We start from the raw sequence: 14,473 nt of genomic DNA on the forward strand, positions 1-14,473 counted from the left end.
ATAATTCCTACAGAACATCCTGGCTGGATACTACCCAGCTTACACTTTTCTGATTCCAGTGCTAGAATCATCTTCATTTTATGCATTATCCTGACTTGGTGGAGTGTCCAGCCAAATCACAGTAATGTGATCCTGGGGAATTCTTCAATGCTGTTTAAAGTTCAAAACTCAGTGTCAGAAAGTAACACCCTATATGTTAAACACACCACAAGCAAATGTAAAAATACTACTCTCGCTTCAAGGAGAGCTGAGACCCACAGACTTCTGAGGATAAGAACAACAGTCATCAATTGCAAGAATCAGTAGAATCAAGAAGAATCAGTCTGCAATAATAAGCAAAGATCCTTACCTGTTCCTCAGTGCAGACATTAGCACTGCTCAGCTGGCAGGAGGCTCATGGCAGTGGGACATCTCCAGGGGAGCAGACTTGTAGTGAGGACTCTGATTAAAATGGCAGGCTGAGTTTTTGTGTTGCTAATCATCAGCTACCATTTCATGAGATGTTGTTCTTTTTATATGCAGCCCACATCCATGCCAGCTCCTAGTGGTATATCATACCTGGTGGAGAACATCAGGACAAAAATCAGCTTGTTCTTCATTACTGTCTCCTTTTGTTGATGCTTTGGTTTTGTTTGGCTTTTTTCAATAGTCAGAAAATTCTTCACAAGTTTGCAGGAATTCAAGATGCATGAGCCAGGCAGGATCAGATGGCTGCTCAGATCATAAGGAGATGGTGAGAAAGCTGTGCTACAAAGAGGAGAATGGGCTTATGGTCAAACTGTTGGCCTGAGAATACAGGCATCTGGATCCAGCTCCTCGTCATTGACTTCAGGCAAGTCCAGTGGGATAAACTAACCCATAAAAAACCATACCCACACTTGATCCATGTCCTGGACTCTTCCTGAACCTCTCAGCTGGTTCACTCAGCTGACACACAGGGCCCATTCAGTCACTCTGCCTTTGAAACAAAGCTGACACATGTCCATGCATGAAGCACCTGTTTACACCCAGGTTAGTCATGACCTCCAGCTCCATGTCTTTTCAATGTCTCCATACAGTCCAATTTCTCTTCCTTTCTCTACTTTGTAGTAGATAGAAAGCTGGGAAGATGAACAGTTTTTCAGCACTTATCTGTCCCTTTGGGGGCTAGTATTAGATCACCCAGTATCCCTAATATTGAGTCCTATTCACTTGTGAGAGTCTGCCATCAGCAGCCCATCTGGTTAACTTTCCAAAATCAGGGTGGGAGTTTTTTTCATTAACCCAGCAGTTGAGTCTAGCCTGGAATCTCTCTAGCCATTTCAACTCTGTAACCTTTCACAGCAGCTTGTTCCATTGCCTAATTGTTTGAGTAGCTGAAACACATCTCTCACATATGTAGCCGGAATTTTCCCTTCTGCAACTTAAATCAGTTTCTTTGCTTCTTTTCTCTCTGGCTAATGAGAATAACTGGCCCCTGTTCCCTTTATCACATCATTTCATGTATTTGTAGACAACTATTTTACCTTCCTTCAGTCTTTGTAGACTGAACATGCCTGTCTCAGCTGCTTCTCATAAGTCTGATTTTTAAATATTTTATAATTTTTGTTATTGTCCTTTGAGGTTTCTTCAATTTGTTAGTGTCTTTTCTTAAAGAGCAGCATCCAAAATTGAATTCACTATGCCGGCTGAGACTTTCACCAGTGCCAAGTGGAGCAGAAAAGCAACCCAGCTTGTTTTATACATGACATGCTCCTTCTTAATACAGTCCAGAATATTTCACTGTAAAGCACCAATGGTCTAAATATGAGAACATATAGATGTGGAACAGTTAAGAGGAAAAGAAATGTCTACAAAACTTCAAAAGGTGTAAACACCAAAAAAAGGATTGTTTGGGTGTGCTTGAGAAGAAGGAGGAGACTAAGAATAATGGGATGAAATGAAATGAAATGGTGGGCTAGATATCAGGAAAAATATCGTAACAGTTCAAACCACGGAAAACTCTCCCCCTGGAGAAGTGGTGCAGACTCCGTAAGTTGAGTCACTGAGTACATCTCAGACAAAGCAATGCAAACTGTACAGCAAGATGACTTAATATGTTATTGGGATAGGGACTAGATTGGCTGATAAACTTGGCATTTCTAAATTTCTTCTTCTACAGCACTTTCAAAATAACAGAACTAACCTTTTCTTATGTTAATATTCATTTTCTGTCCCCAGTAACACCTTCATGTGTTCTTTATCTGACACATAAGTGTCAGCAAAGCTAATTTAGAAAGGCTTTTAGAATTTCTGGAAAAGTTCGAGGGAATTTAACATTTTTCCTCTCTCTGTATCCATGGGCCCTGTGTACTTGCCAGGTTCCAGTCACAGTCAACTAAACACTAACAGATCTCATATGGTGTAAATGGAGAAAGCCAACACATCCAGCAGAGAATGCTATCCATGCCTAAACTGACAAAACTCTACCACCACCATTAGCACCATGACCTTCCAATGCAAGGAATCACAGTGGTGCAGAAACACCAGTGGCTGGTAGCCAGTGGCAATAATCAGGGCAAATCCCCAGTCTAGACAAAGCTTTAGTTATCATGAGCAAAAGTCTCCAATCTCTGGTTCTAGTTTTCCTTTAAGTAACACAATTTTAATATTGGTGGAACTCCACAAGCTTCAACAGAGTTGTTCCTGACTCACATTCCCCACAGACAAGAAGAATTTCTCTTTGCTGAGAAGGGCAAATCTAAGTGATATGTTTTTAATTATTTGATGATCAGAGAACAATATATAATCAAATGAATTCTAAATATGACCTGTACTGTTTTGTCTCTGGAGATCACAAATACAAGGTCCAGTAACTTGGGGAAAACCAGTTGGAAGGTTGTGTGTCCACCACTGGATGTTCAGCATCTCTTTTTTCCTGGTGTCAGAGATGCTTGGCTCTCATCTTGTTAGCTAGATTAGACAGTTTCAGGCTCAGATATTTTACCAAACTCAGAATAAAGGCTAGAATAAATGTAAATTTCAGGTGAAGAAATGCAAGTTGAAAGGGAGAAAATTATTGATGCATACTATACCTTAGAAGACAACAGCTATGTACAGCTGTTCTTCATGGCCAAACAGCCAGATCATTTCTAGTAGAAGTCAAGAACATACATTCACTTTTTTAAAAAAATAATTTTATATTAATTTGGAATATTGCTGTATCCAAATGATTGATGCCATAGTAGCTTTCAGAACAGGTCTTTTACAACAGTATGGTCCAATTTTGAAAGTCAGAATGTTTATAAAAGAATGGCTCATGCTACAGAGAGTTTACAGTCTAGAACTGGCAGACTTGTAAAAGACAAAGAATTGTGTTATACATTAAGATGAGCAGAATTATTGTAACATGGGGAATGTTTTTCCACCACCAAATGCTTCATAGCTGCCAGAGTAAAGGAGAGTATCAGAGGTATAAACAAAGCATGACCTTGAAGAGCTCTGAAAAGCCAGCCTGAGGTTAAATGACAAATTATCACATAAAAAGGAGGAGTCTGGTGTGCTCAGTTGTGTTAGCTGGTAAGTGCTGGAACCACTGACTTGAAATGCCAAATGGCTATTACATTACTGAGATTATAGTAATTTAGGTGGGGCTGTTGCATAACAGGCTAAGATGCCTAAATTCAGCAAAACTCTCTTGTCTGGCAGGAAATTGTCCTCTTGTAATAACTGACCAGCTCAGTACCAGGAGCCCTGAATGCATTTGCTGATCTAGTGCCAGCACATCAATGCCAAAGCTCTCTAGGAAGGAGATGCCTGTCCTTGCCCTCTTCTCTGCCATCGTTACTGGCAGGGTGCAGAGACGTGCCAACGAGAGGAAAGCCAGGGAAGAGAGAAATGTAGGTTATGGTGAGGAGCAAAGCAGTATTGCCCCACCATTTGCTGAGCCACCATAGCACCAAACCCCCCAAGTGAAAGAGAGGACCCCTTGGCTCATGGCTGAGTGTCCTGATACTTCTACATAAGTGGATCTTCACTAGTATTTGCACAGACTTGGAGCATTGAGACTCTTTCAGCATTGTAAAGAGACAGCCAAAATAGAAGTCAATCTAAAAAAAAAGTTTTAAGGGTTGCTTTATTTTTCTGTGTTTGTGTCCTATATGATTGTGTCACTCTGCCGGTATCTTTCCAGGAGTCAAATCTATCTTAAACATTCTGGGACATACTAAACAGCCAGGATAAAAGTGCAGCATTTTGTTCCTTAGTTTAAGTGCTCATAATGACACTTCTCTACGTCTGAAGCATCTCATTTGTCTTTACTCTTTGTACTTACTGTACATGTAGTGTTTTCCTTTTCATTATGACATCCTCCGATGGAGTGAAGCATTCCTCAGAAACCTGAACAGCCCAAGTCTAGCAATAAAGTAGTAACACATGCCTTGTTTATTCAGAGGTTTGCACAGATGCACAGAAATACAATGAAAGAGCTAACTTCAGGCTTTGGTCTTTGCTACTCAGTGTTCATAGTTTATCATAGAGCTTAAAACTGTTTTGAACTTGAACAGCTCTGACTTTTCAATTAAACACAAACAACTCAGCATTGTCTCCATTTGCAGAAATTTGAACTTGATAACCCCAGGTGTTGTTTATTTTTAGTCTAAAATACTGCTCTCACTATGAGTTTGGCAAAGTTTTGGAGATGCTGTCTGAACTGCGGAGAAGTCCCACATCTCATGATGATCTTTTACAACACCAGCAATGCAAAACACAGAGTACATGTAGCAAAATGTGTAAGACTCTTTGCTTCTTTTAACACTAAGAATCTTTCACATCTATGCATTAATCTTGTAACCTGTGCTGTAGATACACATGGTCTAAAAAAGACCAGGGTCTTGAGTTACAGTCCTTTTCATCACTCAAGGAGAGGACAAATGGGTATTCCCTGACCCCCTCAAAACACAAGGAAAACACACAGCATTTAAAGTTTCAAACAGTCATTATTCAAAGTGTGAAGAAAATTATAATTTCCAGGTTTTTTTGCTTCTAGCAAACACTTCACCTGTGCATTCACTGCCAGCATGCTGCCATCACCATCCTTGAGGTTCCTCTGTTAAGATGACCCTTGGCTCAAGGAGAAACTTTGCTTCCATCAAAGCATTGCGAAAATCCTTGTTTTTTTCTTGATGTGGAAGTCACAGATTTTGTCAGCTTGAAGGATCTGCATTAGTCCTTTATTCCATTTGAAACCATAACAAGCAAAACTGTTTAACACACACTGACAAGTTCTTATTATGTCTGCCTAAAAGATTTCAATTGAAATTCAATAACAAAAGTCTTTGTGCACTTGAATTCTATTGCCAGTAATACTAGCTGGTTGAATGAAAGCAAATGGGATACATCAAGAATACCACTAAACAGAAAATACAGCAGCACAAACTAATGGATTTAGAGTTCTGCTTTATCGAATAAAAATTTTAAAAAATTAATAAAAACAATCAGATTTGATGCAATCAAACCAAACTAAGTATTTTGTACTAAAACTACAAAATGCTTCAAAGTTTGTCAGAGTTTCTGCCCTGAAAATTCCCAGGAATTTTAGAAGATTTCAAAGTGGTTTAGTTCAGATTTTGTTCAACCTTATTACCTGCTCATTAATAAATATGGATCAATAGTCTTGTGTAAGGTGGTGGGGGTGGCAGTGGCTGTCGCTGCTGGAGATGCCTCCTGCCCTCTTGAACTGTCAGCCCCTGGTGGGGCTTGGGGCTGCTCTTGAACCTCTGTTTGATGCCTTCACCTGTGTCCTGGGGAAAGGCAAGCCAGTAGATTGTCCAGAGGAATTTCTGACATGCGTCTGTTCCTGTCACCAGGGTGGCATTTTACTGGCTTGGACGGATTTTCTGCCAGGGGTATTTTGCCTGCTGAAGTCAGGGTCTTCTGCATTTACTTTCAGGTCTTTCACATCTACAACTGTTGCTGGAAATTTGATTCTCAGCAGGTCATACATTTAGGAAATGGCTATTCCTACAATGTCTGACCATAGTATTTAAAGTTTCCAAAGATGATGTCCATTATGCACTCTTAGGACCTAAGCTTGCTTGTCAAGAAAAGAGCATTGAAAGGAAAATAATTGTGTGTTAGTATACAGAAAACATGTTCCTAACACTGTATTTTTAATACCCTTAAGCCAAGCAAAATTAGTCTCAACTTAAGACTTGGACCTTCTGTCCTTTAAGCTGGCAGAGCATATACCCCCTACTCAATAGAGAGCTCTCCTGAAGGCCAGACAGAAATCAGTCACAAATCAAGGGATGCAGGTAATGAATAAACAGCTCATTATCCTTTAACACTTGTTTATTCAGTGACCTAATGTCATATGCAACTGGGAAGGCATCAGAAATTAAGGCAATTCTACTCCTCCTTAAGATATCCAGTAGGAAAATCATACTAATAGAATGACTATCCTTATGCCCCTACAGTATATGCCAGTAAATTTCCTGGGGTAAATCTTTATTCAGAAAGATATAATGACTCGTCAACAACTTCTTTAAGCCTGAGAAAAAGATTCTGCTCTGCCAGACATGGGGATTTAATGTGTGGAAAGATAGCCTGGCTATCACCCTGGATGTGAGGCTTGCCCCAGTAGTAAGTGTCACCAACCTCACCTTCTTCCAACAGCCAGCATTGATTTGGTCTTTCTTACTCACCCTTCCCTTCATCTCCTTTTTATTTCGGAACCTCATATGACATTCATGATTCCCCATGTACATTCAGACTGCTGTGACTTGTGTTCCCTTTCCCATTCCTACTCCATCAGGCAAATTTATTAGCAATTAAGTAGTGCATCTTGGGATGTAAACCACCAGCCTTAAACACAAGTCTGACAGTAGTAAAAGGGCAAATTTGGGCTCCTTCAATCCCTACAATATTTTCACCATCAGTGAAGCACCAGAACTGCTACCAGGACTCTCTCCCAAAAAGGGGGCTCAGTGCAGGATAACCCCACAGATGTGAAGGTTGATGGGTCACCAGTCCCACTAGGAGGGCTCCAACTGCTCCTTAGGGAGCTGTGATCACCCTCCAGTTTGAGATCATAACAGAACTAATAATGGCTTTAACTAAGGCACAGATGTACCCTCACAGTGACATGCTAGTGAGAGTGCCATGCTGGCATCTCTCACCACACTGCTGGGGCAAGAGGCCCTTGGTGGGATTCTGGAATTGTGGCAAAGAGCAAGGAGACTGCCTTCTCCTGGTCTAATGAAGTGCCTCTATTTCTTCATTCCCTTCCAGAGAAGTGGAGGAAATGGGTGAAGAAACCTGTCTTGTTCAAACAGAGAAGGGACAGCAGGTACAACTGAGCCCCTACCTCAAATGGCAGAGAGGGCCCCTCATCCATTCCTGGAAAAGCCTCTGCTTCCTATCTACCTCGTGATGTCTCAGACAATTCACAGAGCCCTGTCACTCAGTGCATCTCAGAGCCCCTGTCCTGTGCTGCAGTAACTTTCATCAGGAAACTTCACTTTGCTGCCCACCAGCTACAGCCTCAATTCCTCTCCCTATATGTCCAGTGTCTGAACAGACATGTGGGTTTATCCCATGGAAAACCTTCAGTGACCTTCCTCCCACACTGCAGTGACCCTGTGGCTCTTCCTGGGAAGAGGCAGCTGCAGAACTGCTGTGGTTTCTGTGTCACTACAGGGATGGGCTGCAGGGATAAATGACTTTGCATTGTCCCAGTGTGCAGCACTGCACAGTCAGTTCCTCCTCCAGAAAGCTGAGATTTCTATAAGATAGAGTCTGCAAATCAGTCTCTTCTACTGACCTGACCTGTAACTGTAGCAAATGTGGGAAATCACCTTCCTATTTCAAATTCACTTTGAGACCCTCTTTTAGTATATTGGCCACTTAAAGGGCAAAAGTTGAGGCACAAAGGACAAAGGAGAAAACAAAATTCATTATTGTACTAGACAGCCAAAAGCCGCAGTGCTCTGCCAATCGCACAAGTTTCTTGCTATGGTCTCTGGAACTGCATCACCACTTCCCCCTCAGGTTGTTCATGCCTCCTTTGGCCTGTGCTACACTCATGCATGAGCTCAGCATCACTCACAGAGTGCACTCTCATAAAACACACAGCACCCCATGGCAGCCCCCTCTGCTGCGTACTCAGCCAGGGCTCTTCACAGCTGGGCTCTGGACTGCTCCCTTTTTAGCTTCACCTTGTGGTAGGGAATGTAATCCAGTGGAAATTCTGCTTGGGGTCTCTGCATTCTCCATTAGTCAAGTCTTTTTTATTTTCAGATCTTTGAAGAGCTCCAGAGGCAATTATACAGGTCTCTCACTCTATTTCCAATGCCTTCTGCATCAGAGGAATTTGCCTTTAAAATACGCTTAGTAACTGCCAGCTTTCCTGCATTCCTTTATCCCTGAGATTATTTTCCTAAGAGATCCTTACTTACCAGTTCTCCAAGTCTGCTGAAGTCTACTTTTTTGGGAGTCATTATCCACATTCAGCTGGTCTACCTTTTTGCCTTGGAATAATGAACTTTATCATTTCATGCTTGCTTTCATCCAGATTACCATCCAATCCTTAGATTGTCAGGCTGTTCTTTGCTAGTCAGAGATGGATTTAAGGTAGCTGCTCCCTTGCCCATTTCCTCCCTCTTTCTGAAACAGCATCATCTTCTCCACATCCAGAAACATAACAAATCATCCATATCTAGCTGTGTTACTCTTGGTTGGAGGCATCACAGCAGTATCACATCTTACTGCTGAAAGAGTTGTCTTCCCATTGCTTGGAAAAAAAAATAGCCACTTCCTGTCCCAATGAGTTGATCAGTAATAAAAATCTCCATTAATTGTCTCTGGTTTTCTTCCTTTACCAGAACTGTTCAACTGATCTCTCTCCTCTTCTTTCCCAAACACCAGGGCTTGGTACTCAGCACCTCCCTTGTCCTTAGTTGTACCTCCTGGACAAATCTCTCATACCATTCCTCAGCTCCCATGGTGTGCCCTGTAAGACTGCCATTAAAGCTATAGTTACACAATATATTGTATTTCTTTGATTATTCTCTTTGAGGAATGAAATGCATAATGCTTAATTGATTAAATTATATAAAAAATCTGGTAAAACAGAATTACAGAATAGCCTGCATTGGAAGGCACCCAAAAAGATCATTTAGTCCAGCTCCTGAAAGGATGAAGGAAGGGTTTGCTCTTGCATGAAGGGATACATTGAAGAAACAGTAAAAAAAATTAAAAATAAAAACCTCACACAAAAAAAAAACAAAAAAAAAAAACAAAAAAAAAAACCAAAAAAAAAACCACCAAAAAACCTCACAACACCCTTAGTTCTGGCATGCAGGTTGCTGAAAAGCTGGAAATCATGCGTTGCAACAGATAAACAAAGACACTACATAATTTCTTGGATGGACACCCCCCTCCTCCCCTCCCCACCAAGTTTCTCCTGGTTTAACACCAACTGATTTAACAGCAACATGACTGGAATCCCCTTGTATATTAGAGAGAAGGAGCATGCTAAAGGGCTGCAGCTCCTCATTGACCATATGAGGAAAACCTCATTTTTTCATAACACATTTTTTCCCATGAAAGGGAAGAATGAAAGTTAACAGATGCTTTCTTCATGAAAACTCTTATTTCCTTAATGTTCCTTTTCAGAAGTCAAGCGTGCAATTCCTTCTGGCCAGACAGACCTTTCACGTGCAGTATAAATCCTCCTGCATCTATTGGAAGAGGATTTGGAAGCCTTCCTGGCAGGGAAAATATCTACAGCAGTTCCCACTGGATTAAAATAGTTTCTATTCTGCACTTCAGTAGGTTAAGGTGATCCAAACAGTCTGTACCTTCTATAGGTTTTCTAGATGCCACTGCTTTCATGGCCTTTTGGAGATGCTCACTTTTCCTGTGAGCATTTTTGGCTCTGTGTCTTTAGACATATTTGATCTTCCTCTCCTGTGCTCCACCCCAGAAATGGCTGCATTGAGCGGGGTGCTGGCTGTAGTTACGTGTGAAGTACTTGATCTCTTAGGATAAAAGGTGCAATTTGAATGCAAAACACTCTGAAAGCTTCCCACTTCTAATGGTTTTGCTTTCCCACGCTGGAAAATATCTCGGATGTTCATTTCAATTTTTATTTTGTTTCCACTTTTGTGGTCCTTACTAAACTGAGGAACGCCTATGATCTGGGTGAGGGGAAGAGTCTCAATCCAGACTCCCATGTGCCAGATAACTTCTGGTCTGAGTAATGGTACCAACCAAGTTCCAAATTCTGAATAAACCTGGCCTTAGAGGGCCATCCAAAGATCACCATCCAAACTTTGTAGTGTGCAGGGCTAGAAGAAATGTCTGCACGTTGACTAGTCCAACCCCCTAACCTCACGAAAAATTAACCCTCTCTCTGACTATTGTTTCCATCTGTTTTCTACCCATCAGTATTCTTTAACTGGGCTTATAGATCACTAGCAGATGATAACCAAAATAGCCAAGACCATATTCACAGCACTCTGCCCTTTGCACACACTGCTTGAGTTTGCTGCAGACAATTGGTACTCTGGGATGATTTAGCAAATACCCAGACAAACCACTCAGAGTGAAGCAAGAACCATACCATCCTGGAATTTAGGAACGGTATTCTCCAATTTAGTGTTCCCACTGAAATCACTCCAAACCACACACCTCTTGTTCACTCCCCCCACCCATGTGGCAGGCTTGAGAGGAGACTTGGAGACACAATAGGTAAAGATCTTGGGTTGAGACAAGAACAATTTACTGGAAACAGCAATGAGATAAGAAAACAAACAGTAAGATCAACAATACTGTCTGTACAAGAAATTAGTTATTCACTCATGGGTTGTCACCCCCAACAACACCCAACCACTCACTTATCAGTCTACCCCAAACACAAAGGGACCCACTCTCCCATTCCTGGAAAATGATGTGATATGGTACAGAATAATCCAGGTTCCCTGGCTACTCCCTGTTCCTGGCTACTGCAGAAATTGACCCTGTCCTGACTGGAACCTGGACAGGCTGGCATTGCCACCCTCAAGGAGACATAGCAGCAGACACCACTGTCATTTGGAAGGGAGCCTTGCAGATGCCCAGCAATTGAAACAGCCTTCATGAAACAGCTCTGCTACTACAGGGGCACTGAGAGGATCTCCCTGTGCAGCCCCAAACCAGGTTGGTCTGCAACAGAGACATGTAAGCCAGCTTCTCACCAACCCATGCCGTGCCCAGCACCCCCTGTCCCCGTGCCTGCACGGAGCTCACCCAGCTCCCTGCACTCAGGAGCATTCTCAGCAGCCAGGTTTTGAATTCTGTCTCGGATTGCTTGGTGTGTAATGATCTTTAATCACAACCAGCCAAAGCCACTCTCAGATTATTTCATTTGCCTGCCTGTAGCTCCACAGTAAAATACATACGTTATCATCGTCGTTTTCTCATTTTATTCTATTGCAAGAGTGTCAGATGGGGCTGGGTTCTCTGGGCTTTGATGTGTGTTTTTTTAAACTGCATGAGAACTATATTTAGTTTCAGTTCACTTGCAGTGTCAGGCTTCCCTGTTGTGGCCCTCTGCCTTTACCTTGGCAGTGTTACAAGATCCAATTATGGCTTAAAAATCTGGCTGTGGAGAAGGAAAACTGCTGGCTTTTTCTTCATTACTAAACAAGGACCTTCTGTTGTCCACAACACGTGCCTGACGTGAAACCATTTAGGGGGCCCTTGAAGAGGCAGCTCTGCTGCTGTCCTGCCTTCATGATCTCCTGAAGTCCTCGAAGTCTTAAAGACTTTCCTGCTATAAAAGCCCACAAAGCCTTTGGTGTAAAAACAGAGCTCAGTCCCCCTTTGCTGATCTCTTCTTTCACTTCCAGTCTGACCTGTCAGACAGAAATCCTACTTTACTTTAAAAAAATTAAAAAAAAAAAAAAATGGAAGTGAGAACACTTATTTGAAGCCAAATGACCTATTACAGACACATCCACTTACCTATGGGCTGAACTGTAGTATTCTGCCTTAAAGCCAACACAGTGAACCAACATTTCTAGGGAATATGATAGGAGGGGGTTTTATTCCCCTGGTTTTCCAGTACCATTTACAGTAGCTTTTATGTTACCCTGGTTAACAGTCAGCTTCTGGCTAACACATATTAGATTCATCCACAAAACAAAACATTTTCTTTTCTGACATTGGATGTGAAGAATATGTTTGTTTTAAAGTGACTGTCTCATTAATATGTTTCACTGAATTACACACCCTATAAAGAAATATTGTCCCATTATTAATATATACGACAGCAATATCCAAGAAAAACTTCAGGAGGAAATAATACAGTGAAAAGCCAGCTCTGTCTGCACTTTACATCTTTTTTTTTTTTTTCTTGAGCAATGCTTTATGTTTCCTTGAACATAAAGGAGATATTGTTAGCCCGTGATTTTGAGAATTTTATTTTCCAGGTCAAAAGAAAAACAAGAGAATCTGTGCTACTTCTCTGGTGGAAATCCACTATCAGTGTCTTGCAATAAAAACTTGTTGTTCACTTGACACATAATTGCCATGGAAGAAGCTCCCAAGTGACGCTGACCTCTAATGATATTACAATGTCACACACTAAGAGCCCTGTTTAGGACCAAGAACAAGTCAAGATCCTGATGTCATCTTTCTCAAGGTGGCTGTTCCCAAGTTAATTCCACCAAGTAGGCAGAGTAGCATTCCCTGGTCACTTCACCATCAGAGGACATGGGGCCACTGGAGACACCAGGATACACCCCCAGCTCACCCAGGCCCAGCTTACATGCAGAAATTGTCAGCCCTTAATGCTTTAATTGGTTGATGAGTGCTTTATGCTGATTTAGCTTAATTTGGGAACAAACTCAATTAAGCTGAATCAATGCTAGCTACTAAAGGGGTTGTACTGACTAAACTAAATTAATTTAGAAACCTATTTAGTTAAATTGTAACAATTTGTGTATGCAGACAGACCTTCATTTAGCACACACTCTCATTGAGTTCATTTGAAAGAGTAAACCCCTTGCAGAAGATACCTCTTTGTACACTTGCATAAGGCACTGTGTCTCAAAGGCAAATGTATGTACACATACGGGCTTATATGTTCACACATACCATTTCTTACAGACTCCTCTCTCAGTCAAATTTTCCCACATTTTGCCTTATATCCAGCAGAGGTGACTCAGCCCAAATCCTTGACATTTTAAAAAAAATATATGTGGTTAAGTTTACATTTATACTTGTGAACAATGAGCGATTTTATTTTGAGTCACACTTCACAAGTAGAGCATCAGCAGCCTGGAGAAGGGGAGACTGAGGGAAGATCTCAGCTGTCTACAGCCTCCTCATGGAAGAAAGGGAAGGGACAGACACTGCTCTCTTCTCTATGGTGACCACTGACGGGATCCCAGGGAATGGCATGAAGATGTTTCAGGGGAAGTTTAGGTTGGATATTAGGAAAAGCATTGGACAACACTCTCAGGCACATAGTGTGGCTCTTGGGGCTGTCTTGAGCAGGGCCAGAAGTTGGACTCGATTATCATTATGGTTCCTTTCAAATTCAGGATATTCTATGATTCTATACTTCTATGATATTCAGAAGACCTATTTTCCGTTCTTTTCACGTCTTTTCCTCCAGCACAGCTGAAGGCACATGCACATCATAACAAGCCTGTGGAGGCTGTGATCCCCGAGCTGTTCTGCTCTGTGATGGAGGATGTCCCAGTGGGCACAAGGCAGGACAGGCACCTGAGCCCTCTCAGCACCTCAGGACAGGACAAGAAACAGCCAAGGGCAAATGTGCTTTGATTAGTCCTTGCTGGACTGGCTTGCACTGCCACTTTATGCACCTTATATATTTGAGATGGGGTCACCTCTTCACCTCTTCACCTCTGGTTACAGGTGAAGGTAAGGAACAACAGTGTTCCTCCCCCCATCAGATGGGGCTGGTGGGGAAGAGGAGGAGCAGCATTCTGTCAGCCCTAGCAGTACTTCAAGGGCAGATCTGGGGGCTGACAAGATCAGCAAGTGCATTTCTATTGTGAAACCACAGGAAGTTCTGCTCTCTTTCTGCATTGGCCATTCACACAAAAGCAGCAGACCTCAAGTCCTCTTTAAATGGGTAATTTTTTTTCCTCCCTGCCGTGCCTATGCCAAATACACAGGGCATTGCAGAACCCATCTACCTTTACTATGAAGTCACAGCAGTTTCCTAAGACAGAAAATTGTTCTGCTGGTCAATGCATCATCCCTTCATCTTCCTCAAAAGATCTCTCCATAAAAGAAGTTCTAACCAAATAGGTTTAAATATAAGTTCTTTTTGTTTCCTATTTTATGGTGCTGGGAAACTAAAATATAACACTGGAAACATGGTCCAGGCTCTCTTTGTATTCTGCTGAAGCAGAAGTGTGGGCAAGCATCTCTCCATTGCTCATGCTGCCCCCCATTTTGCACCTGCACACTTTGATACTGGGTGCTGATAAAATTGCAG

At 41.9% G+C, this 14,473-nt stretch overlaps 1 long non-coding RNA gene across 1 annotated transcript in view; it reads right to left on the bottom strand.

Moving 5' to 3' along the window:
- The window catches only part of LOC131576341 (uncharacterized), a 155,614-nt gene extending 144,142 nt beyond the window's left edge, over positions 1–11,472 (bottom strand). Inside the window, exons 1-2 of the long non-coding RNA XR_009276959.1 lie at positions 11,400–11,472; positions 350–558 (exon numbers count right to left, since the gene is read on the bottom strand). This is a non-coding gene — a long non-coding RNA (uncharacterized LOC131576341). The remainder of the gene's footprint in view (positions 1–349; positions 559–11,399) is intronic.
- Positions 11,473–14,473: the final 3,001 nt, after the last annotated feature.

Source organism: Poecile atricapillus, chromosome 2, assembly GCF_030490865.1.
Source record: "Poecile atricapillus isolate bPoeAtr1 chromosome 2, bPoeAtr1.hap1, whole genome shotgun sequence".
Lineage (NCBI taxonomy): Eukaryota > Metazoa > Chordata > Aves > Passeriformes > Paridae > Poecile > Poecile atricapillus.